General features: G+C 35.4%; 1 long non-coding RNA gene across 1 annotated transcript in view; it reads right to left on the minus strand.

Moving 5' to 3' along the window:
- Positions 1–4,299: 4,299 nt before the first annotated feature.
- The window catches only part of LOC116559215, a 158,367-nt gene continuing 136,833 nt past the window's right edge, over positions 4,300–25,833 (minus strand). Inside the window, exons 3-4 of the long non-coding RNA XR_004272381.1 lie at positions 6,960–7,070; positions 4,300–4,513 (exon numbers count right to left, since the gene is read on the minus strand). This is a non-coding gene — a long non-coding RNA (uncharacterized LOC116559215). The remainder of the gene's footprint in view (positions 4,514–6,959; positions 7,071–25,833) is intronic.

Here is a 25,833-nt window from a genome sequence, read left to right on the forward strand (position 1 = left end):
TGCTCTCTATGAATATCGCAAACCTAAGTAGACTTATGGATTAATGATCACCAATTTTGTTCTGACATTATAATAATGCAAACTCAAATGTTACACAAAACTTCTCAGATGTAAAATGCTTTCTTACTTAAACCTGCTTTTTCCAGAACGAACTGACCTTTTTCATACATTTTGGTCAATTTTTAAATAAAGTATTTCCTTTGTCATTGAGAGACTATAGACAACTAGACTTGAGTACTGGGGACTGTGAGCTTCTCCTTTGTGTTTTCTCATCTGTAAAATGAAAATATTTTAGTTTCTGGGAATGTAGGGCTGCTTCCTCTCCTCCTTATCTTAGACTACGCATTGTATTGACTTTATATTCCTTTCAAATAAACACATGACAGCCAGGTGTGGTGGCTTATGCTTGTAATCACAGCACTTTGGGAGGCTAAAGTGGGATGATTTCTTGAGTTCAGAAGTCCCAGACAAGCTTGGCAGCATAGTGACACCCTATCTCCACAAAAAAAAATAAAAATAAAAATAAAAATTACCTGAACATGGTGGCACATGCCTGCAGTTCCAACTACTTGGGAGGCTGAGATGGGAGGATCACTTGACACAGGGAGGATGAGGGTACAGTGACCTCTGATTGTACAACTCCACTCCAGCATAAGTGACAGAGCAAGGTGCTGTGTCAAAACAAACAAACAAAAACCACAAAGCAATAAATGGGAATGTTCACATGTCTATAAGTTTTCTACTTGAGGATGAGATTCCTACAAGTCTACAAGTTTTATCCACTTTAGCTTCAAGACCTACATTGTTCTGATGACTGTGGGAAGGCACATAGGCATATCTTTGCCTTGCAGAGGAGTTTTTGTATGTTTTCTAGGGACGATAACAAGGTAGAAAAGAAAGTAATTTGGCCCCATTTCTAATTTATCCAGGACGCATGGTGACAAAGAATTATGACACTCTTACTATATTTGGCACCATATGAGGCATAAATGAAGCTAACATCATTTCTAATGAAAGACAGTTTTCAAAGGATGTCTACAAAAATTACATTTTTTTAAAATTTTGGTACTATATGTAAGATCAATCTTCTGGGAAAGTACACTCAGATAAAATCATGGGCTTCTTTTTTAAGGGGGAAAAATAATGTTTAGTCAATTTGATTTGCTTCCCATGAAAAAAAAGTTAAATAATTTTATGGAAGTGTCTAGAGGATCTTGACTCCATAACAAGTATTTTATGGAAGAGTTCTCATAATCGAAGATTGAACCGGGCAATGTTTAGTTTATGATTTTATTTCAAAAAATTTTACTACTTTTTTCTTTTACCTATCCTGCAAAGTGGGGGTGACATAAGTTGAATAAGTAATGTAACACAAACTTTATATTTAAAAGATTTGGGAAAAGGGATCAATAAGTTTTGTCACTCTCTTCTTCCTTATTTAGAGCACCAGTCTCAAATTTCAGGAAAGCGTGTGGATAGTGAAGAGGAAAAGAGGATGAAGTGTATTTTGTTTCCCTGGAGGTCTCAGGGCTCCTTTGGAAGAAGAGTAGCTTAGATAGCCTAACATTTTGAGACAAATAACATGGAAGGCAACTGACGTAAGGTTTATTGCAAAATAAACTCCTTGGGTTATTGTCAAAATAGAATAGATGTCTGGTCTATGATATTTGCTATTTAGTATGTTCTTATGCCTTTTGGAAATAAAGACTAAATTTCATTTTGCCTGGTTTTCAGCAAATGGGCATAGATCAATTACTGCTCATCTGAATTACAAATTTTTTGAAGTAATTCTTTTTCATTGTTATTATTTAGGGCATAAATGTTTAGTTTGACAATTAAAACAAAAATATACTTTAAAAACTTTTGCAAATTAAGAAAGGATTGTGACTCTATAACCTAAATATGGAAAATATTTAATGGATATATCCAAAAGTAATTTTAATCTTCACAGCAGTGAAATGGCCCAGGGTTAATTTTAGGTTTTTACATTCGACAAAGAGTTATATCCAAAGAGTACTGAAGAAATTGCTTAATATAAGCCTTTCTTTTAAAATTGGTGTACATTTAATGAATTCAAATTAGCATATAAGAGGGAGACAAAAAATTAAAGAATAATTTTCAAAGAATATATATATGTATATATATACACAAACATGTGTATCATCTTAAAATAGCAATTGAATTGAGAGAAATTATGTTCTTTTTAATAATTTTCCAAATGACAACTTCAGGAGATGTTGGAATAAGACAATGTATGACAGGCACAACTCTTCCATAATAACTTCAGTCTAGAGACCTGTGTGTACTGAACACAGACTTTTTGGTTTTTGTAACCTAATAGTTTACTAATTTTTCAAAGGAAAGGAAGTAGAAAGGCTCTTGTACCATTATTCATGAGATTTTTTTTTGAATTTCTCCTCCAACTGAACTGATACTGATATTGAAAGCAAATTCATGCATTTTAGAAGTTTTTTATTTTGTTTTGTTTTGTTTTGCTTTGCTTTGTTCCTGAGATAGGGTCTCATTATGTTTCCCAGGTTAGGTGAACTCACTCTTGGGCTCAAGTGATCCACCTGCATTGCCTCAGCCTCCGAGGAGGTAGTAGCTGGGAGGTACAAGTAGCTGGGATTACAGGCAGATCATCATGCCCGGCTCATGTTTTTTATTTTATTTTTTCATCTTTAAAGAGAAGTCACAGTGGAACTTCACAATTTATCTGAAGAAAAAAAAATCAATATAATTTTTGGCATCATTTTCAAATTTGACTTTAAAACCTGGTTAGTAGCACTCTAAAATAAATTCTTTCCTTCTCTACACTTTTCGAAAAATATTAACTGGTAGGACCCAAAACATGATACCCCAATATATGGTATCTTGGCATGCAGAGTACTTTGAACTGAAGGGTATTGGAGAGCCTCATAAGGAAGGCCTCTCTGACCTTCTCTCACTCTCCTTTCTCTACCTGTCCTCTCTCCCAAGGTGGCCCACAGAAACTAGAATTCCTTTCTCTCACAGCATAAAACCTAAAACCTTTTAGCTATAAAACCTGAAAGGATCACTCTGACCTACCTCCCCTGAAAATAGGTCAGAAGACCCTTTTCTGACAGTTGTTCTTCCCTAAACTGGGAGAAGGTTTGCTATACAGAAAGAATGAGAAGAATCTGAAGAGATAGGCCTTACTAAATTCCTTTCAGTTTATTATCATTAGATCATACTCTTTTTATTGGATCACATTTCTCCACAAATATTCACTTCTTTCCTCAGACTTAGAATACAAATGCAAAATTTTCTCTGGGATTGGATCTGCATTTCTGAAGGCTCACACTTCACTTAAAACTTTGTTAGCCGGGCGCAGTGGCTCAAGCCTATAATCCCAGCACTTTGGGAGGCCAAGGCGGGTGGATCACGAGGTCAAGAGATCGAGACCATCCTGGTCAACATGGTGAAACCCCGTCTCTACTAAAAATACAAAAAATTAGCTGGGCATGGTGGTGCGTGCCTGTAATCCCAGCTACTCAGGAGGCTGAGGCAGGAGAATTGCCTGAACCCAGGAGGCGGAGGTTGCGGTGAGCCGAGATCGTGCCATTGCACTCCAGCCTGGGTAACATGAGTGAAACTCCGTCTCAAAAAAAAAAAAAAAAAAAAAACTTTGTTAAATAAACACGTTATGCATTTTTCTTGTTCATCTGTTTTTTTATGGATGTCAACTGTGACCCTTACAATGGGTAAAAAAAAGGTATTACATTTTGCCACGACATAATAAGCAAACTAAAAATTTTTCGCTGGATTTTGTTGCTATAATTCTATAAATAGCCAAATGGATATCAGATTTTTCTACTGATATGTTTTTCTACTCAGATTTGGAAAACTTTCTTATAATTTCCACTATTGTAATGGGGCAATTAATATTTCGATACTCTTATTGGTGTTGGCATATTGCAGGATGAATAAGATGTGAGGAAAATAAAGTTCAGATATATTTATATGTTCTACATAAAGCATGCTTTCATTAATAGTGCATTCATATTTATTTATAAATAGTAACTAATAACAGTAAATAATAAGAAATTGGAGGTTAGCAAAGAATATGATAACTGTGGAGCAATCTCCAAGTGATTTTTTTCATAAACAATATCACCTGAAGTAAGAAGAGTGCTTTGTGTTGAAACCTAAAGCTCTGTGGATGTTTATTGATGATGATAGCAATTTTTATAACTTAGTAATTTGCTTTGTCAATTGTGTATTTTAAAGTCTTCTATAAACCAAAAATATCAGCTCTGTATTGTATCACTATTTTTAAAAGTTTTTCCACTTGTTTTCCTTTGGGTTATCATTTTTCCAGGGGCAGAAACTATGACAAATTATCCAATTCCATTAAACCAAAGCTAGCCCACCATTCTCTATTCAATCGAAGGCACAATTCATCTATAAAGTGTTCTCATTGTATGTTTCACGTAGAGAAAGAAACCAATGTCATAAATGTGCTGCAGTTATTTTCTATTTCTTCTTGTTTCTGCAGCGAGAAAAGAAGAAAGAGAGTTAAACATTTATTTACTTGTCAAACTGGACAACATTCGTCAAAAAGAAAAATTATATCCTACTTTGACCACTGTAGCAAGTTGAGCTAAGAGGAAAAAAAATTTACAAAACATTGATTTTTTGTTAGCTACTTTATTTTTAATTCAGTGGGTAACACCTTTTTCCCCCAAACATTTACCTCTCTCGAAATTAAGGGATTATTTTAAAACAACTTCACAGTTTTTTTTGAAACCTAGGTTCTCTAGGAGACTATCTGTTCTGTACTTAAAATAATCAAATTCTGTATATGGTTGGAGGAATTGAAATGATGTGTATATTCTGTTTAAGTGCTTTTTAGTAAGTTGATGTTAAACCTTTAAGATGCCTTTACAATCAACCTGTAAATGGATAATTCATGTGATAAGGCAGAAAAGAAAAGAATTATCTTTTGTGGTATTTAGAAGGTATAACATGTCATTTTAAAAAAATCTAGTAATCATACATTATTTGGAGAATCACATACGGGTTTTTTCTATTTTTTTGGAGATGAAGTCTTGCTCTGTTGCCCAGCCTAGAGTGCAGTGGTGGGATCTTGGCTCACCGCAACCTCTGCTGCTGGGTTCAAGTAGTTCTCCTGCCTCAGTCTTCCCAGTAGCTGGGATTACTGGTGTGTACCACCATGCTACACCAATTTTTTGTATTTTTAGTAGAGATGGATTTCACCACACAGGCCAGGCTGGTCTTGAACCTCTGACCTACCTGCCTCAGCCTATTAAAGTGCTGGGATTGCAGGCATGAGCTACCGCACCCAGCCTATGTATTGATTTTATAGGCAAAACAAAGAACAGGCGCATTGTCCCCCTTTTAAGTATTCCTTTTTATGGTGCGGAGAATAACTACATGAAAAGAAAAAGAAAATTTGAACATGGGGTACAATGTCTTTCATAGCTAGCACTAGTGATGAGACTACAAAAAAGAATTCTTCCACTTTAATGAGGTTACTTGTGCATATAGGAAGATATCCTTTTCTGCACACAATTTGCATTTTGAGATATTTTAGCATTCTGTGGAATGTGGGTTACTGTTGTTATTAAATGTCTGGCTTTATTAACGAGATTATTTGTTGTTGCCTGTGCCACCTGCAAACACATCTGTAACTAGGTTCAATATTGTTCTGAATAATTTTTCTTGCCTGTTTTCCTTTTCTTCTCTCTTTTTCCTGTTTAAACGTGGACTGCATGGAGTCATAGTTGTGGAAGTATCTGAATTCAAAATCAGCATTTTCCAAAACATCAATTGACTTCAAAATTGAATTGGCCATTTTGTGTGTGTGTGTGAACGTAGAATTTTGAATGCAAAACATTCAGGTGCCAGTTTTCTTCTTTGAGGCCAAATAAACAAATCACTAATATTTTCACAATAATAATGTCTATCTTGCATGTCAGGAGTAGGCAGACAATGGTCTGTGAGACAAATCAAGATCGCAGCCTACTTCTGTTTTAATAATCTGTGATTTAACAATATTTTTTATATTTTTATAGGTTTTTTTTAATTAAAAAGAGAAGAATATGTAATGGAGACCTTATGGTCCACAGAGCCTAAAATAGTCATTATCTGGCTCCTTTAGAAAAGTTTGCTAGACACTTGCTGTACTATGAAAGTATTTAAACACACAAGCATGCAAAGTGTTCCTCTTGTAACTCTGATTTCCAGCTCTTAATATTTTTGCCTTGGGCTTGCAATCTATTAGCTCTCTCTTGTTTTCCAATCCTCCCTTTTGAGTTCTTATGCATAATCACATTCTTCTACAGTATAAATTAAGAGGTCTTTAAAATGACATGTGCCGTGGGCACTAGAGAGAAGCATGTTGGCACTTATGCATGTAATCAAGTGAATTTAAATGAGATTAATACCTGCCCTTCATCTTTCACTTTTGCATATTTGTTAACATAATGATGTTTGGGATTTATTTCATTCCTTCTAACCTGCAAATATTAATAAACTCTGTGTACAGGAAATAAGATACAGCTCCTGCCCTCATGTGTTTACAGTTTGATGAGGAAGGCAGAAAGTTAAGTAGGCATTACAAAACACCATCATAACTACTACATACTACTACATAACTATGTAGGTCAGAGCAGGAAAACGAAATCAAACAGTGAATATTATGGAAAGCATATAGAAGAATTGCATTTTGCATTCAGCTGGCTATTAACATGCAAATTTCTAGCTTTAGGGAGCCTTGCATAGAAACACTGCCATTATTATTCCAATATTTTCAAGAAAAATTAAGCAACTTTCTGACAGCGGTAACCTGTTACTGCTTAGAAAAAGAAAAAAAGGTGGTGGCAAAGCATGTATTTTCATGACAGCAAATCTTTAGACCCTTTGAAAACCCCTTTAACTAGAAAGCAATTGTTCCATTTTAAAGTAAAGCTCACTGACAATGTCAGTTTGAACTTCAAAGCAGTGTCAGTTTTCATCTCTTAGGGAGCATATGGTCAGTCATGCAGGTCTTGTCAGCAGTAACAAGGCACTTCAGACTGGGGACCCTGGAAAATGAAAAATGTAAGTTTGTTTTATTTTTTTGGTATGTACAACTTCATTAGCTTGAAAATGAAAGGTAAACATTTAGTTTGCTTACTCTAGCTGTCCAATTCAGTAGCCACTAGCCACATAGAACTATCTAAGTGTAAATGAATTTAAATTAAATTAAAACGATGTTTTAATTACAGGAGCCATATTCCAAATACTCAGTAGCTGTATGTGGCTAGTGGCTACTATACTGAACAATGAAGATAAAGGAAATTTCCAACATCTTAGAAAGTTCTATTAGAATTCATTGACTCTTCCATTGATTACAGTAAAGTCACATCCATTAACTTCCCCAAATAGCAGTTGTTTGTCATATACCCATTTGGACAATTTCTTTTTGTAATTGTACCTCAAAGAATAAATTTTTGAATTTTAGTTCTTGCCTTAGCTAGATATAAACTCTCCCAAAATTTTCTTCTTGAAATAAGATCTACACCGTGCAAAGCAGTTGTAACCCTATTTACTTTTCTTTATGTATTCAGATTCTAAAGGTCTTTAGAAAGCTAATGTAAGTATAGAAAAGTATATGTAATTTAACAAGTAACCTCAAAATGAACACTCTCATGTAACCCTCACCAAAGTCAATAAATAGAACATCCTTTATTATAACTTTATTACTGAGTAATTTTTAAGTGATTTTTAGGTTCTTCCTATTTTGCGTAATTAAAAGTTTCATAGGGTAAATTTGGGTTACTCATGAAATACCCAATATATAAATTGTCAGTTTCCATTTTCATATTTTTTTCTTTTCACAAGGCTAATAAGTTTAGCCTTTTTTGTTAATTATGCTAATTCACTCCTTCCGCTAGCCATAGTTTGGTTGTGTGGATAGAGTGAAGGAGGAAATAATCAACTTTGAAATCAATTGAAGGAACCATATGCTGCCATTTGGTGCTTTCACTGTTACTTTTTATTGGCATCCAGTATGCTGAAAATTTGAACCACATATCTGCTAAATGATATGGCCATCCACATAGTTTCTTTATTTCAATTTTATATCATTGCTATTTAAGAATGTAAGATTTGATCAATATAATTTTAAATATGTTTCAATTTTGTAATAGTAAAATATATAATAGTTATATTGTGTATGATACTTAAAAAGCGCATTCATAGGGTTGACACCTATGACTTAAAGTTTAAAATATTTCTCTCTACTTAATTACGTAAGTGTTCTATCATTACAGTTTTGGACTTAGGAAGTCCCCATGAAACAAGGTATTAAAGATTTGCCACATAGATGACCTAGTGCAAATTTATTTAGCTTTTTCATTAATCAGTTATGTGTTTTGTTTTGTGCCTTAGGAATGGCAAGTTTTTATATACCTTGGAAAAATCAAATAATGAATATCCTTTTTTTACTTTTAAGAGGAAAAGCAGAATACTTTTATTTCCTAAGACATCATTCCTAAAATAAAATTTAACTCAATTTAAGGAGTAGGCCATCTTAATTATTAAGTGCTTAAAAGCAATGTTAGTTTAATAATTTCAACTGCAAATTAATTCCAACTAATTTCCATAGGCTTTCATCACAGTTTCACTTATTGTAGACTAAGGATCCTTCAATGAGGACTAATGGACTCTTAGGATGAGCTCTAAGATCTTTGAAGTCCCTAAAATTGTATGCAAAACTGTGGGTGTGTATATATTGGAAATGCCCATACCTTCAGATTAATGTAGATTGACCTAATTATTGTTTAGATTTATCCTTTCTGTTCTATCCCTGCTATCACTGCCCTAATTCAGGTTCTCCATATCTTTTACACAAATGGTCTATTGGATCATGGCTTGGCCCGCTAATGGCTATCTCTTATAAAGCCATTAGAGAGCTCCAGCAGCTGTTGAAAATAAAAGGTGAAGATAAATAGAAGCATTTGCTTTAAGATTTTGTCAGTTCTCTCCAGTGGTTCAAGTCTGACTTTTTTTTACAGGTGAACATGTTTCTCTACTGTCTACTTCAGCTAGCCAAACTCATGTCTTGCCACTCTTCACTTTAAACTTAGAGTGTTCTTGTCTTTGGAATATTCTTTCTTATCCCTTTTTAGATAGCTGTATTCTGTAACTTCACTAAGACGTTCTCTTCTTATCTCCAGGAATTCTTCACAGGCTGGATAGTTTTATTAATATTTTGAGTGCCTCTAATACCTGGTATAATTATCAGTATAATTACCACACCGTGTGTGTAGCTTTAATGTGCGTTTGTGTGTGTGTGTGTGTGTGTGTGTGTGTGTATCTGAGAGAGAGAGGGAGGTTTCAATTGACAGTAAACTTCCTGAGAGTAAGACCTATGTTACTGATTTTTCTATCCCAAGTATCAAGCCCAAGTTCTGAGAAACCAAAGGTGCTCAATAAATACATGGCAAGTGAATAAATAAATGACTGAAGGAATTATTTTTAGATCTACTCATTTATTTAAAAGAATTCGTTTCAATTCAAACTTGTTTTCATATGCATACATATTAAAGACCTGATAGTTTTATGAACATAATTCAATTACCTTCTTAACTTACTTGACACACTTTTTGTGGTGTGAATGTGAAAATCATATTATCATATCAGACTGGGCTCAGTTACATTAGCATTTGAAGAGATCAGAAAGATCGTTCTTTTACAATTGAGGAATCAGAGGATTAAATTCAGTGGGTAAGCAGGAAGAAGCATGGATTGGTTTCACCCAGGCTTAGTAGTTCTGTATTCCTTGGGCAAAGCTGTTTAATATCTTTAATTCTCACTTTTTACATCTTTGTGGTGAAATAATAATGACCAATTTATTCACAAAAAACTTCTTTCACCATTTATTTTAAACTAAACTTCCTCCAATACATCTTTCTGATGTTTGAGGGAGGAAATGGAGAAGAAAAGGGAAGAAGGATAAAAGGAAAGTAGGGAGAAAATGAGAATGTCGACTCCAAAAAATTTTTAAGAACTTATCATTTATTTGAAAATGCAAAAGACCCTGGATAGGCAAAGCAGTCTTGAGCAGAATGACCAAAGCTGGAGGCATCACAGTACTTGACATCAAAATATTCTACGAAGTAAACAAGACAGCATGGTACGGGCACAAAAGCAGACACCTAGACAAATGGAACAGAATAGAAAACTCAAAAATAAATCCATGCATGTACAGCTAACGGATTTTTTATAAAAATCAGTGCCCAAGAACACACATTGGGAATAGGACAGTCTCTTTAATAAATTGTGTCGGGAAAATTGGATATCCATGTGCAAACTAATGAACCTAGATCTCCACCTACTACCATATACAAGAAATCAATCCTAAGTGAATTGAAGACCTACATGAAAGATCTGAAACTATGAAACTGGAAGAACAAATTAAGTCATGAAATTGAACTGGACAAGGATTTTTTTAAATAACCCCTCAAAGCACAGGCAACAAAAAGCAAAAATTAGAAATGAGATTACATCATACTAAAAAGATTCTGCACAGCAAAAGAAATGATCAACAGAATGGAGACAAAACCTACAAAATGGATGAAAGTATTTTCAAAGCATGCAATGACAATGGATTAAAATCCAGACTATATAAGAAACTCAAACAAATGAGAACCAAAAAATGATAATAATTTGGTTAAAAATGGGCAGAAGACCTAAATAGGCAACTATCAAAATCAGAGACACAAATAGCCAACAGATATATTTTAAAATACAAAACATCACTAATCATCAGGGAAATGCAAATCAAACCAGAAAAGATATCACTGCATACATGTTAGAATGCTTATTATCAAAAAGAAAAAAAAATGGTAGCAAGGATGTAGAGAAAGATGAATTCTTATGCACTGTTGGTGGGAACATAAATTAGTACTGACATTATAGAAAACAATATAAAGATTTTTATGAAAAATGGAACTTTTATATGATCCAGCAATCTCAGTACTGGGTATATATTCAAAGGAAATCAAATCAATATGTCAAAGAGACCTCTGCACTTCATGTTTATTGCAGCACTATTTACAATATCCAAGATATGGATCAATGTAAATGCCCATCTACAGATGAATTAAGAAAACATAATATAGATAGATAGATAGAAAGAGAGAGAGAGAGAGAGAGAGAGAGAGGTATCAGACATACACACATGCACATACACACACACAATAGAAAGCTACTCAGCCATAAAACAGAATGTGATACACACACACACACACACACACACACACACACACACACACAGGAATACTATTCAGCCATAAAATACAATGAAATTCTGTAATTTGCAACAACATGGATATATGTGGAGATCACTACATTAAGTGAAATAAGCCAAGTATAGAAAGACAAATACTGCTTGATCTCAGTCATATATAGAATCTAAAAAAGTTTTAGAAATAGAGAGTAGAATAATGGTTACCAGAGGCTGAGGTGAGTAGATGGGAGGGAGGACCCAAAGAAGCTGGTCAACTGTACAGAGTTAAAGTTGGTCAGAAAGAATAAGTGCTCGTGTTTAATTACAGAGTAGGGTGACTATAGCAAATAGCAGTGTAGTGTATATTTCGAGATAGCTAGAAGAGAAGATTTTTAATGTTATTACCACAAAGAAATCATGGATGTTTAAAGTAATGGATTTAGTGACTACCCTGATTTTTTCACTATACAACGTATACATTCACTGAAACATCATACTAGAGCCCAGAAACATGTGCAATAATTATGTGCTAATTATAAAACATAAATTTTAAAAAAGCTAAGACTACAGGAATTTGTAAAAATCCACTTTCACTTTTTAAGTGTGTCATTTAGTGACTGCATAGTATTCCTTCACATAGATGTTCTATATTTATTTAATACTTTTTCCATTTTTGTTCAGCAAAGAAATTTCTTCTTTCACAAACTACATGTCATGTGGCCTTAAGCATCAAGCGTTTCCTGTATTGGGAATCATTTCTTAACTGCTGATTCTTAGGAATGAGAAGTTTCTTATACATATCCCCAAGACCCCGTATCTGTTTGTATTGGCTTCAGCAATGTATTGACTACCCTTTCACCAAAATAGAAACAATTATTGCGTTTTAGAATAGACATCTTTAATGAAAATGGAAACTATCTTACCCCTTTTTATACACTAGTTGGACCTTCTTATACTCATGGGAGTTTTTGAGAACTTGGGCATATATTGCTTCCCTCCTGAAAGGGGTCCTGTCTGCTGTGGTGGCATCTCTGACATCTGAGAGGGAAACAGCTGTACTTAAAAGAATAAAGCTAGTAGCTGAGGCAGATGCTCTTTGGAAATGACTCATCTTCTTCGAGAACTCGAGCTGTGGCAAGCAGGTACAGCAGACAAATATATGTTTATGTGCAAAGTGATATGTGATCATCTTCCCCATGCACTCAAAGCCTTATTTATTTTGACTATATTATGCAGATGCTGCTATCTTCAGGGTGTAGAGAATATGCTAAGTAATATGTCAACCTCGACACCTCAATAGATAAAACTTAGTTGGTCATCATGTTAACATATTGTGCCACATTTTTCCAGAGTGGGAATTACTCCCTTTCAGAAAATTTCCACCTAAGAAGCATCATTAATTCTTTCATGTTACCAGCAATCTGGTTAGCAAATTGCCTCTTTACTGAATTAAAATTCTACATTCAGAAAGATAAGAAAAAGGTCTGTATTCCTTCTCTCTTTTTTTGGTATGAGACTATCTCAATAAAGAATGGCTAAGGGTATGAATTCTAAGGCAGGATTCCTGGATTCAAATCCTTTCTCCACATGTAACTCCTCTATTTTTTAGTTTCTTAGGAGATAAGTAATACCTACCACATAGGTATACTGTGAGGATTAAATAAATTTATATATATTAAGTACTTAGAATTTTAATACTAAATGTAGGCACTCAATAAGTGTTAGTCATTATATTATATTGTTATATGTGTTATTGTCACTATTATTTTAATAATCTTCAAGAAAAATTGCACATCCTACTTCCATGTTGTTGAGACCTGAGTATCCGTATAACATCTGGTACCCTCTGAGACAGTTACCAACTCTGAGAAAACATAATTAGTGAACTAAAATTAGGGCCATTGCCCACTTAAAAACAATTTCCAAGTGAGTTATATGGATAATCACAGTTCAGAGCATTGTTCTTGTGCCCTTCAATTTGAACTTTTAGGAACATAAAGATTTGTGTCTCTATGTCTTGAGGTACTAAATTGCTTAAGCAAGAAAATAGCCACATTGATAGGTTTCAGTTTGCTTATTGGCATTTGGCTGTGTGGGTCCAACAGCGGCACAAAAATCTGTGTTCAAGACCAGCTCTAACTGTTAGTAGGATGACCTTGGATTGTGCAGTGTCTCTGTTTTTCAGATCTTCATCCATTTTGTAGGACGTGGTAGTCTCTTAGATGTCTATGAGAGCTAACATCTTATGATTAAGCCTGCAAGGACATTTTTCTTATGCTTTAAAGAATGAGTTCTGCTCTCAGTTCCTCAAATAGACACATCATTATGGTATAAATAAATTATCAGTAAAGGTATTCTGATTATACTTGCCATTGGAGAGATAATCCAATGACGTGTTTCAGGTAGGGTATAGATTGCCTGGATAAGACCAGACACCTGGCTGGGTTAGATTAAGTTCCTGATATAATGAGCTAATAAACAAAATTATATCAAAAGTGAGTTGGCCACACAAAGAAATGGCAGCAGCCAGTACCAGAAGAGCTTTGAATAGTGGCCTGTTTCTAAAGGGATTGCCCACTCAGTAGTGCCATTGTCTATGCAAAGCAGTTTTCTCCAGCTTTAAGAAACTCACTTCTTTTTAGAGTCAAACTCTTTTAAATTTAGTGTGTCCATTTCTGTGTCTGTATAATATTTCACACTACCGTAGTCAGTTTAGGTTGCCATAACAGAATACTAAACTGGGTGGCTTTAAGAACTCAATTTATTTTCACAGCTCTGGCATCTGAAAGCCCAAGATCAGGGTGCTATCTTGGTCAAGTTCTTGATAAAGATTCATTTCCTGTTTACAGAGTGTATCTTCACTTGGTAAAGAGAGGGAGAGGAGGCAAGTTTTGTGTGTCTCTCCTTAAAAAGCTATTAATTCCATCATGAGGTTTCTACTCGCATGACCTAAGTACCTGCCACAGACATTGGGAGTATAATTTCAACATATAAATTTGGGAGGTATATGAACACTCCATTCATAGCAGGTACTTCATGGTTCTTGAAATTAACACAGTATCAACAGGTCATATTTTCATCCAGGAGGAAAAGGCCAAACTATTGCCCAGATATCGCTGGTAAACTTTATGTCCATTAAGTTGGACATAAAGTGCATTGTAAATAGATTTGTGTATGCAATCCTATGCAGTAAAATAGTATTTAGTAATAGTACAGTAGGTGGGGCTTGGTGGCTCACGCCTGTAATCTCAGCACTTTGGGAGGCTGAGGCGGATGGATCACTTGAAGTCAGGAGTTTGAGCCAGCCTGGCCAACATGTGAAATCTCATCGATACTAAAAAAACAAGGTTAGTTGGGTGTAGTAGTGCGTGCCTGTTATCCCAGCTACTTGGGAGGCTGAGGCAGGAGCATTGCTTGAATCTGGGAGGCAGAGGTTGCAGAGGTTGCAGTGAGCCGAGATCACACCATTGTACTCCAGCCTGAGCAACAAATGTGAAACTCCATCAAAAAAAAAAAAAAAAAAAAGATACTACTACAGTAGTAGACTCTTATTCTTGGAGGGATACATTCCAAGACCCCTAATGGATGCCTGAAACCACACATTTTACCAGATTTTCTATATACTGTACTATGTTTTTTCCTATGCATGCATACCTATGATGAATTTTAATTTCTAAATTAGGCAGTATAAGAGATTAACAACAATAATAAAATAGATCAGTTAGAACAATCTACTTTAATACAGGTTATATGAATGTGGTCTCTCTCAAAATATCTTAATATTTTTGGACTGCAGATGACCGCAGGTAACTGATGCCATGGAAAACAAAACTACAATAAGAATGGACTACTGTATCTCTAAACTAGACTCAATGCACTGCAAGATACTCACACTGACAGAGGTCCCCCGAAACATACCCACTGTGGGCACAGCTAATTCATGTCCCCGTTCATTGTTCATGACCCTTCTGGTTATATTCATTTCATGAAAGTGAAGACAGAGTCACTCAAGACACTAATACTGTTTCTTCTCTTTTTGACTCCCCAGATGTCTATATTTGGAATATTGTAAGTTAAATGCACAAGTGATGTGACTCCTCTATAATTAAGGTTAGCAATATATTCATGGAGGGAAGAGATGAATTAAAAGACTTTGAATTCATTAAAAGCTGTTGCAGGGAATCAGTTTAAATTACCTTTCGATGAGTCAAAGAAGAATTATTAAATATTCATGCTTTGGACTGAAGGTTTGTGTCTCTCCCCACCACTCATCTAGTGGAACCCTAAACCCTAATGTGATAGGACTTACAGGTGAGGCCTTTAGGGAATAATTAGGTTTAAATGAGGTCATGAGAGAGGTGTCTTCATAATGAGATCCGTATCCTTACTAGAGGAGGAGGAGCTTGCTTTCTCTCTCCATGAGAAACCCTAGAAAAGTCATGTGAGGACACAGCCACAGCCAGAGGTAGCCATCTGCAAGCCAGGAAGCAGACACTCACCAGACACACAATCTGCTGCCACCTTCATCTTGGACTTCAAACCTTTCAGAACTGTGAAAAATAAATGTCTGTTGTTTAAGCTGCCCAGCCTATAGTATTTTGTTATAGCAGCCTGAGCTGACTAAAATAACCTACTATCTGTTTGATCTAGATTTTTTAATCCAGGAAAAAGATACCTTGCCTGTCTGCATGCAAATATAAATGGGATGCATAGTAGAGATGGCATGAGAAATCAGTGATTAAAAAATAGATGACTAAATAAATAATCTGGAGGCCTTTTGCTATGCATGTAGAACATATAAATAATTCTGTACATGTCAAGTAAACAAAAACCAGTTACATGTAGATTAATAATTATATAAAGCAAACATTAATTTCTAAAAAATAAAATATATAACCTTTTTTATGAACTCAGACTAGAGAATGGTTTTTCAAATGAGATCTAAATTTACAGAACTTGAATAAAATAAAAAAAGAATTGTTATTGGTCTACATTACATTTTAAAAATGTCATGTTCTACAGAGACCCTGTCTCTACCAAAATTTTAAAAATTAGACAGGAACAGTTCGACACATCTGTAGTCCTGGCTACTCGAGAGATTGAAGAGGGAAGGATTGCTTGGCTCATGAGTTTGAGGCTGCACTGAGCTATGATCACATCACTGCACCCTGTCTGGGTGACAGAAAGGCTATCTCCAAAAAAAAAAAAAAAAAAAAAAAATTATAAAGTCATGTTCAACCAAAAAATACTATAAACAAAGGTAGTGAAGTTAGTAATATTTGCAACATATATAAACACCCTAGTATCAGTATTTCAAATGTATGAAGAATTTCTACAAATTAACGCAGAAAAAGACAATAGCTAATAGGAACATAGACAAAAGATTCAAGCAGGCAATTTCCAGAAGAGACCAGATTGGATTCACCAATCAAGAAATTAACAAGCTCAACATTACTAGAAATTGTTGAAATTTATATGAAAACATTGAGATAATGTTTCATACCTATCAGAGTGGTAAAACATTTTAAATCCTTAAAATAACATGTGTCGACAAATATGTTTAGAAAGGGAAATTCTTAGACCCTGTTGTCTGAATAGATCGCTAAAACCAATTTGAAGAGCAATTTTGTATATCTAGTTAGTAAAAATATGCGTATTTCAATCTAGCCATTCTATTAACTGTGATTCAAGAAAAACTCACTGGTATCTGAGCAAGGAAACACAAATAGACTTAATTATGATGTTGTTTGTATTAAAATAATATAATACAAATATGCTATTTAGGTCTTTCTTTTACTTCTTTCATATATTTATTTATTTGATTTACATAGTCTGCATACTCAATCACTTTAAGACCTCTAATATTATGTTTATTAAGTAAAACCAATATTTTTCTCCTATTAAAAGAGCAAAACATCACTTTACACCAACCCAGTACTTTATAAAACCAGTAGGCAAGCAGCAGATGGTGGTAGTAGAGGTACAGCCTCTAGCTGGTAGCTGGGTGTCAGGGGTAACTGCAAGAGAGAAATATAAGGGCATTTTCAAGCTTGGTGCAATGGCTCACACCTGTAATCCCAGCTATTTGGGAGGCTGAGGCAGGAGGATCACTTGAGCTCAGGAGTTCAAAACCAGTCTGGGCAACCTAGTAAGACCTAATCTCTACTAAAATTAATTAATTAATTATAAAAAACAAATTAATCAGGCATGGTGTCACCTGTATTCCCAGCTACCTGGGTGGCTGAAGTGGGAGAATTGCTTGAGCCTGGGAGTTTGAGGCTACAGTGCACTGTGATAGTGCCATTGCACTCCAGCCTGGGTAAGTGCAGCCTGGTGTCCCTCCCCCTAAAAAAAAAGGAAAAAGGAAAAGAACATTTTGGATAGGAAAGACTTGATTGGCTTTGTGGCATACTCACATAACAGAGCCCAAGAACACAGCGCAAGTAAATTATTTGGAAGTACATGTGTCAACTTGGCTAAGTCTCAAATGCAATGTTAAGAGAAAATAAAGGATGTGGCGTATCAAATAGAGTAACATTTATTGGGTCCTTATTCTGAGCTGAGCATAATGTAAATGTATATATATAAAGCTTAAAGAAACAGGCAAAATGTTGCTTTATATCCTTTAGAGAGAAATCATTTGGTAAAAGAATGAAAATGTACATAAGAATGATATACACAAAATTCAGGAGAGGGACCCCCAGGAAAGGGATGTTGGGGGAATAAATGTGAGGGTACAGCTCACAGAGTGCTTCAGCTCTATTTGTAAAGATTGAGTCCTTTAAAAAATTTGAAGCAAATATGGCAGACTATAGCTATGTGGTGGGTATATGAATATATATTACTTTTTTCCCGAGATAACTTTTGGTATATTTGGAATATTCCAAATGTTTAGAAACTTTAAATTTGCCATTGCAGATATTTTTGCAATGTATTAACTTAGTGGTTCTGTGCAATGTGTAGCAACAACAGGATAGATGATTCTATACTTAATATCTCCAATTATAACAACAGGTTGTTTTAAAGTTTCACCTGGAATTCATTTCCATAAATTGTGCAAGAGCCACGCAGCTAGGTTGATGACTTTTATATTGATCAACCTTGCTTTGAATGTAATGCTGGAGGAAATAAAATCTTTGGAAAGGCTAAGTAAACTGGGAGGACTCAGATCATTTGTAGATTGACTGCATACTTGCATTTGACATGTTTACAAGAAAAAATAAAAATCACTTAAGCTATATAATAGAAGTATTAAGAAATATGTTTAAACCTTCCTGTTCAATGAAAAGTTCTTTAAACAAACTTAATCAAGCTGTACATGGATTGTAAAACCAATAAAGCTAAAGATACCGTCTTCATTTTCTTGGGATTATTTAGGACAATTCAAGCTGCTTGATAGGAATTTTCAAGTTTAAATGGACTTAAGAAGAACCAATGAAGCATATGACAAGAAATTTAATATATATCTTTTTAGGATTTCTGTTAATTAATTTCCTGCAGTTCCATTTGGGCATCATTTTAATACTTAGAATGGAACACAAAGATTTTTTTCAAATGAGAAAACTTTCAGCTTTTATCAAATATTTATTCATTCAAACGACAGGATCTGCTCTGTGCCAGGCATAGTTCTAAGTGCTGAGGAAGAACAGTGAACAAAACATACACGAAAACACTGACCTCAAACAATTTATATTTTAAGGGAAACAGGAAGTGCTCACTTTTTTTTAATCTAGTCTCCATGTCCTCGGGGAAAATGACCAAAAGGTAATTAGGAGTCTTTGTAGCTTTGGGAAGAAAAGGGAGAACCATTGAATGGGCTCTCTTTATAATCGTAAGGTAAGTCAAGAATTACAGAATGAAAACACAAACTGAATTTTCCTGTTATACAAATGAAGATGTTTGTACTAAGTTTTTGGCTGAAGGCAGCCCCAAATGTTTGAAAAGTAGGAGGAAAATAAAAAAGGTCGAGGCAGCTTTTCAGCTATACTAAGGCTACCTGTTGAACTACTTCTCCCTACCAAGTCTACGGAGCTTATGACTTGATTGACAGGTTTTTTTCTCTCTTCAAAAAGGAATTCAAAGAAAATATAAAGGACTCTTTTATTAAACTGACTTTAAGTTTTCATTAAGACCTTCTGTATCAAGCATTGTCGCAGGGTCTGTGTGTTCTCAAAGCACAGCCCAGCCCCAGGAAGACTAGGGCTATCGAGGCTGACTGCCAGTGCTAATCGTCACGCGGTGGGATAGGTGCTCTTACAGTGGTGTAGAAACAGTTCTGAGTAAGTGAGTCCTTTCTACCTTGGGCAGGTGAAAATTTCTAGTGGAAGATATTTTTGTATTGGGCCTTCAAAATAAGTAGGAGATAGCCAGATAATGAAGTATGAGGTGGGCAATTCAAACAACCTAATGACCCCTGTTAATCCCCTAATGTATTCATTGCCTCCATGTGCCATAACTTCTGCATGACATTCATTCATTTGCTCATTTGTTTATCCATTAAGTTATGTCATTAAGCTTCAAATCTCTATTACTAATGAGCCATTTGCTAGCTGTGGTATAAATGAGGAACCAAACTGATGACATGCTTACCTTCCTTTTGGATGTCAGTACCAATGGCTAGAATTAAAGAATAAATATTACAGTCCAAGCTTTTTACATTACAAAATATTTGAGTTATTCTATTTAAAACAAATAAATAGAACAAAATTCTTTTGGTGCTTGATTTATCTACTTGTTTCCATACTATCTAAATAATTACATTAACTGCAATTTGGGAAGTATGCAGGAGACTTTTAGATATGTTACCTTGGTTGATGCTGACATCATCCTGTGAAATATGTAGAGTTTCTGTCTTTTTCAAAAGCACGGGTAGAATAGGTGACAGGACTCCACCTAGAGTCTAGCTTTCTTTCCACCATGTTTTAATGTACCTTAAGAAAGCTCTGATATTCCTGGATGCCTCTCAATCTCTATTTTTTTCTTATGATAGATGTTTTTTTACTTTAAAATAACTTTTTCTTACTTAGCTTCCTTTAACTGACAGACAGGATTTTCATTTTTCCATAGTAAAATAAGTAAAACAGTGAGGAAATGTAGCTACCAAAATAAAAATATTTATCCTTCCCAATATGGTCAGTTTTGGCAAATGTGAAGATACTCATTTTTTCCTGGAAACATGAATTTGATTACTTATGTTTAGTTGCAAATGCAAAATTATATTTTCCCTATCAGGGTAAAAATATACTTGTTGGCTGTTTAAGAAAATATATACTATAACAAAAGAAATAACTAATAATAAACTCAGGCCTAATTGTAACTCTTGGCATGCTATTCCCTTGTCAGACAATCATAAACTACAGAGAACGGAGAGCAAAGATGCTGATCTTGTCAACCTCAAAATGCCACAGATCTAAAAAACAATGATAGTAGCATGTATCAATATTTAAAGCAAACCTTCTTGATTCTCTTATCAGCATAATCCAAGGATTGCCACTAAGTTAATGTTAAATCTTTGCCCTAAGAGAGAATCACAGAAAGCACGTGTTGTCTTGTGGCCAAAGAACAGTCCATTTATTGCAACTTACTTGTGTTGAGCATCCACTATGTAAACCCACCAAACAAACACACAGTATCACATCTGTAAATCTCAGAGTTCCACACAACCACTGTAGACTATTGGTGTTTCCAGTTTTGGGGGCAGTTGTCAATCAACCCCCAACACACCAATTTTCAACATACCACTGAGGTAACAAATCATTAAAAGCAAAATAACCTAGATCAAAATAGATTATTAAGGACTTCTGGAGCTTTTTTCTTTTTTGAGATAGAATCTTGCTCTGTCGCCCAGGCTGGAGTGCAGTGGTGTGATCTTGATCCCAGCTCACTGCTACCTCAGCCTCCCAGGTTCCAGTGATTCTCCTAGCCTTCCAAGTAGCTGGGATTGCAGGCACCTTCAAACATGCCCAGCTAATTTTTGTATTTTTAGTAGAGATGGGGTTTCACTGTGCTGGCCAGACTACTCTCGAACTCTTGAACTTGTGATCTGCCCACTTTGGCCTCCCAAAGTGCTGGGAATACAAGCGTGAGCCACTGCATCCAGCCTGGAGCTATTTTTAAAATTAATATATACTTGATATCTATTGAGATGCATAGGTCTTAGATATGTAGTTCATTCAATTTGTCAGATGCCAAAACACATGCAACTCACACCCCTATTGAGACATAAAACATCTCCATCCTCTCAGAAAGTTCCTTATGTCCCTTCGTGGTCAATCCTACCCACCACATGAAGACTCAGCTGTGAATCTGCTTTCTGTAACTGTAGTTTTACTTTATTTTACTATGGTTTTACTTTATTTTATTTTAAGTATCATAGGTTTATAAGTAAACAACCTTTAGTGGTTAGCTTCTTAGCATAGTGCTTTTTTGTCCTTTCCATGTCGTTGCAGGTATAGATTGTTTCTTTTATTGCTGAGTCATATTTCATTGCATGAATATCCTACAGTGTATTCTCCTTTGGATGACCTGAGTTGTTTTCATCTTGGATCAATTTTAATTTGAAAATTTGTCTACAAAATCTGCCATCCTTACATTCCCTGTTATGGGAGGCCAGCTAATGACAGTCCTTTGGAGCATCTCATTTTTCCACACTCATTTTCATAGGGCTGTTTTCTTTCTTATAACCTATTATCCTACACTCCCCATCCTCTCCATGGTGTCCTCTTAACTGATCTTTCCTGTGAACTAACTCCCAGACTCAAAGCCCTGTTTTGTACTGACTAAATACTGGGTTTTGCTGGAGAACTTTTTCCTTTGTAGCTCTTGGAACTGAGTATTCACTGTTCGTTACCCTATACTCGACATTCTTAGGGTTGGGTGGTATAATTGGCATCTTCTTTTTTTTGTAATTATACTTTAAGTTCTGGGTACATATGCAAATCTTGCAGGATTGTTATGTAGGTATACCATGCCATGGTGATTTGCTGCCTCTATCACCCCATCATCTACATTAGGTATTTCTCTCAATGTTATCCCTCCCCAATCTCTCCATCCTTTGCTATCCCTCCCCAAGCCCCCCCAACCCACAACAGACCCCAGTGTGTGATGTTCCCCTCCCTGTGTCCATGTGTTCTCATTGTTCAACACCTACTTATGATTGAGAACATGCAGTGTTTGCTATTCTGTTCTTGTATCAGTTTGCTGAGAATGATGGTTTCCAGATTCATCCATGTCCCTGCAAAGGATATGAGTTCATCCTTTTTTATGGCTGCATAGTATTCCATGGTGTATATGTTCCACATTTTCTTTATTCAGTCTATTCTTGATGGGCCTTTGGGTTGGTTTCAGGCCTTTGCTATTGTAAACAGTGCAGCAATGAACATACGTGTACATGGGAGTTCACTCATGATTTGGCCCTCTGTTTGTCTGTTATTGGTGTATAGGAATGCTTGTGACTTTTGCACGTTGATTTTGTGTCCTGAGACTTTGCCGAAGTTGCTTATAATAGAACGATTTATAATCCTTTAGATATATACCCAGTAATGGGATTGCTGGGTCAAATGGTATTTCTCTTTCTAGATCCTTGAGGAATTGCCACACTGTCTTCCACAATGGTTGAACTAATTTACACTCCCACCAACAATGTAAAGTCACTCCTATTTCTCTACATCCTCTCCAGCATCTATTGTCTCCAGATTTTTTGATGACTGCCATTCTATCTGTTTTCAGATGCTAACTCAATGTGGTTTTAGTTTGCATTTCTCTAATGACCAGTGATGATGAGCATTTTTTCATATGTTTGTTGGCCTCATAAATGTCTTTTTTGGAAAAGTACGTGTTCGTATACTTCGCCCACATTTTGATAGGGTTGTTTTTTTCTTGTAAATTTGTTTTAATTCTTTATAGATTCTGGATATTAGTCCTTTGTTAGATGGGTATATTGCAATAATATTTTCCTATTCTGTTGGTTGCAGGTTCACTCTAATGATTGTATCTTTTGCTGTGCAGAAGCTCTTAAGTTTAATTAGATCCCATTTGTCTATTTTGGCTTTTGTTGCCATTGCTTTTGGTGTTATAGTCATGAAGTCATTGCCTATGCCTATGTCCTGAATGGTATTGTCTAGGTTTTCCCCTAGGGTTTTTATGGTGTTAGGTCTTATATTTAAATCTTTAATCCATTGGGAGTTAATTTTTGTATAAGGTGTAAGGAAGGGGTCCAGATTCAGCTTTCTGTACATGGCTAGCCAGTTTTCCCAACACCATTTATTAAACAGGGAGTCCTTGCTCATTTTTGTCAGATTTTTCAAAGATCAGATGGTTGCAGATGGGTGGTGATACTTCCGAGGACTCTGTTTTGTTCCATTGGTCTATATCTCTGTTTTGGTAACAGTACCATGCTGTTTTGATTACTGTATCCTTGTAGTATGGTTTGAAGTCAGGTAGCATGAAGCCTCCAGCTTTGTTCTTTTGCTTAGGATTTTCATGGCTATGTGGGCTCTTTATTGGTTCCATATGAAGTTTAAGGTAGTTTTTTTCAGTTCTGTGTAGAAAGTCAATGGTACCTTGATGGGGATAGCATTGAATATATAAATTACTTTGGGCAGTATGGCCATTTTCAGGATACTGATTCTTCCTAACCATGAGCATGGAATGTTTTTCCATCTGTTTGTGTCCTCTCTTCTTTCCTTGAGCAGTGGTTTGTAGTCCTTGAAAAGGTCCTTCACATACTTTGTTAGTTGTATTCCTAGGTATTTTATTCTCTTTGTAGCAATTGTAAATGGGAGTTCACTCATGATTTTGCTCTCTGTTTGTCTGTTATTGGTATATAGGAATGCTTGTAATTTTTGCACATTGATTTTGTATGCTGAGACTTTGCTGAAGTTGCTTATCAGCTTAAGGAGGTTTTGGACTGAGATGATGGGGTCTTCTAAATATACAATCGTGTCATCTGAAAATAGAGACAATTTGACTTGCTCTTTTCGTAATTGAATACCCTTTATTTCTTTTCCTTGCCTGATTACTCTGGCTGAAACTTCCAATACTCTATTGAATAGGAGTGGTGAGAGAGGGCATCCTTGGCTAGTTCAGTTTTCAAAAGGAATCCTTCCATTTTTTGCCCACTCGGGATGATATTCACTGTGGGTTTGTCGTAATAGCTTTTATTATTTTGAGATACATTCCATTGATACCTAGTTTATTGAGAGTTTTTAGCATAAAGCACTGTTGAGTTTTGTCAAAGGCCTTGTCTGTATCTATTAAGATCATCATGCAGTTTTTGTCTTTGGTTCTGTTTATGTGATGGATTATGTTTATAGATTTATGTATGTTGAACCAGACTTGCATCCCCAGGATGAAGCCTACTTGATGATGGTGGATAAGGTTTTTGATATGCTGGTCCATTTGATTTGCCAATATTTTACTGGAGATATTTGCAATGATGTTCATCATGGATATTGGCCTGAAATTTTCTTTATTAGTTGTGTGTCTGCCAGGTTTTGGCATCAGGATGACGTTGGTCTCATAATATGAGTTACGGAGGATTCCCTCTTTTGTATTGTTTGGAAAAGTTTCAGAAATAATGGTACTGCTCCTCTTTGTACATCTGGTAGAATTTGGCTATGAACCCATCTGGACCTGGACTTTTTTTGATTGGTAGGCTATCAATTGCTGCCTCAACTTCAGACCTTATTATTGGTCTATACAGGGATTCAGCTTCTTCCTGGGTTAGACTTGGGAGGGTGTAAGTGTCCAGGAATTAATCCATTTATTCTAGATTTACTGGATTATGTGCATAGAGTTGTTTGTAGTAATCTCTCATGGTAGTTTGTATTTCTGTGGAATTGGTGGTGATATCCTCTTTATCATTTTTTATTGCATCTACTAGATTCTTCTCTCTTTTCTGTTACTCTGGCTAGAGGTCTATCTATTCTGTTGATCTTTTCAAAAAAACCAGCTCCTGGATTTACTGATTTTTTGAAGGGTTTTTTGTGTCTCTATCTCCTTCAGTTCTTCTCTGATCTTGGTTATTTCTTGTCTTCTGCTACCTTTTGAATTTGTTTTATCTTACTCCTCTAGTTCTTTTAATTGTGACGATAGGGTGTCGACTTTAGATCTTTCCTCGCTTCTCATGTGGGCATTTAGTCTTATAAATTTCCCTCTAGATACTGCTTTAAGTGTGTCCCAGAGATTCTGGTACATTGTGTCTTAATTCTCAATGGTTTCGAAAAACATCTTTATTTCTGCCTTCATTTCATTATTTATATGCTAGTCAAAGTCTCCATATAGTTGTGTGGTTTTGAGCGAGTTTCTTAATCCTGAGTTCCAATTTGATTGCACTGTGGTCTGAGAGACTGTTATGATTTCCATTCTTTTGCATATGCTGAGGAGTGATTTACTTCCAATTATGTGGTCAATTTTAGAGTAAGTGTGATGTGGTGCTGAGAAGAATGTAGATTCCGTGGATTTGTAGTGGAGAGATCTGTAGATGTCTATTAAGTACACTTGGTCCAGATGTGAATTCAACTCCTGGATATCCTTGTTAATTTTCTGTCTCATTGATCTGTCTAATATTGACA

Source organism: Sapajus apella, unplaced genomic scaffold, assembly GCF_009761245.1.
Source record: "Sapajus apella isolate SASKATOON/1434 unplaced genomic scaffold, GSC_monkey_1.0 scaffold23, whole genome shotgun sequence".
Lineage (NCBI taxonomy): Eukaryota > Metazoa > Chordata > Mammalia > Primates > Cebidae > Sapajus > Sapajus apella.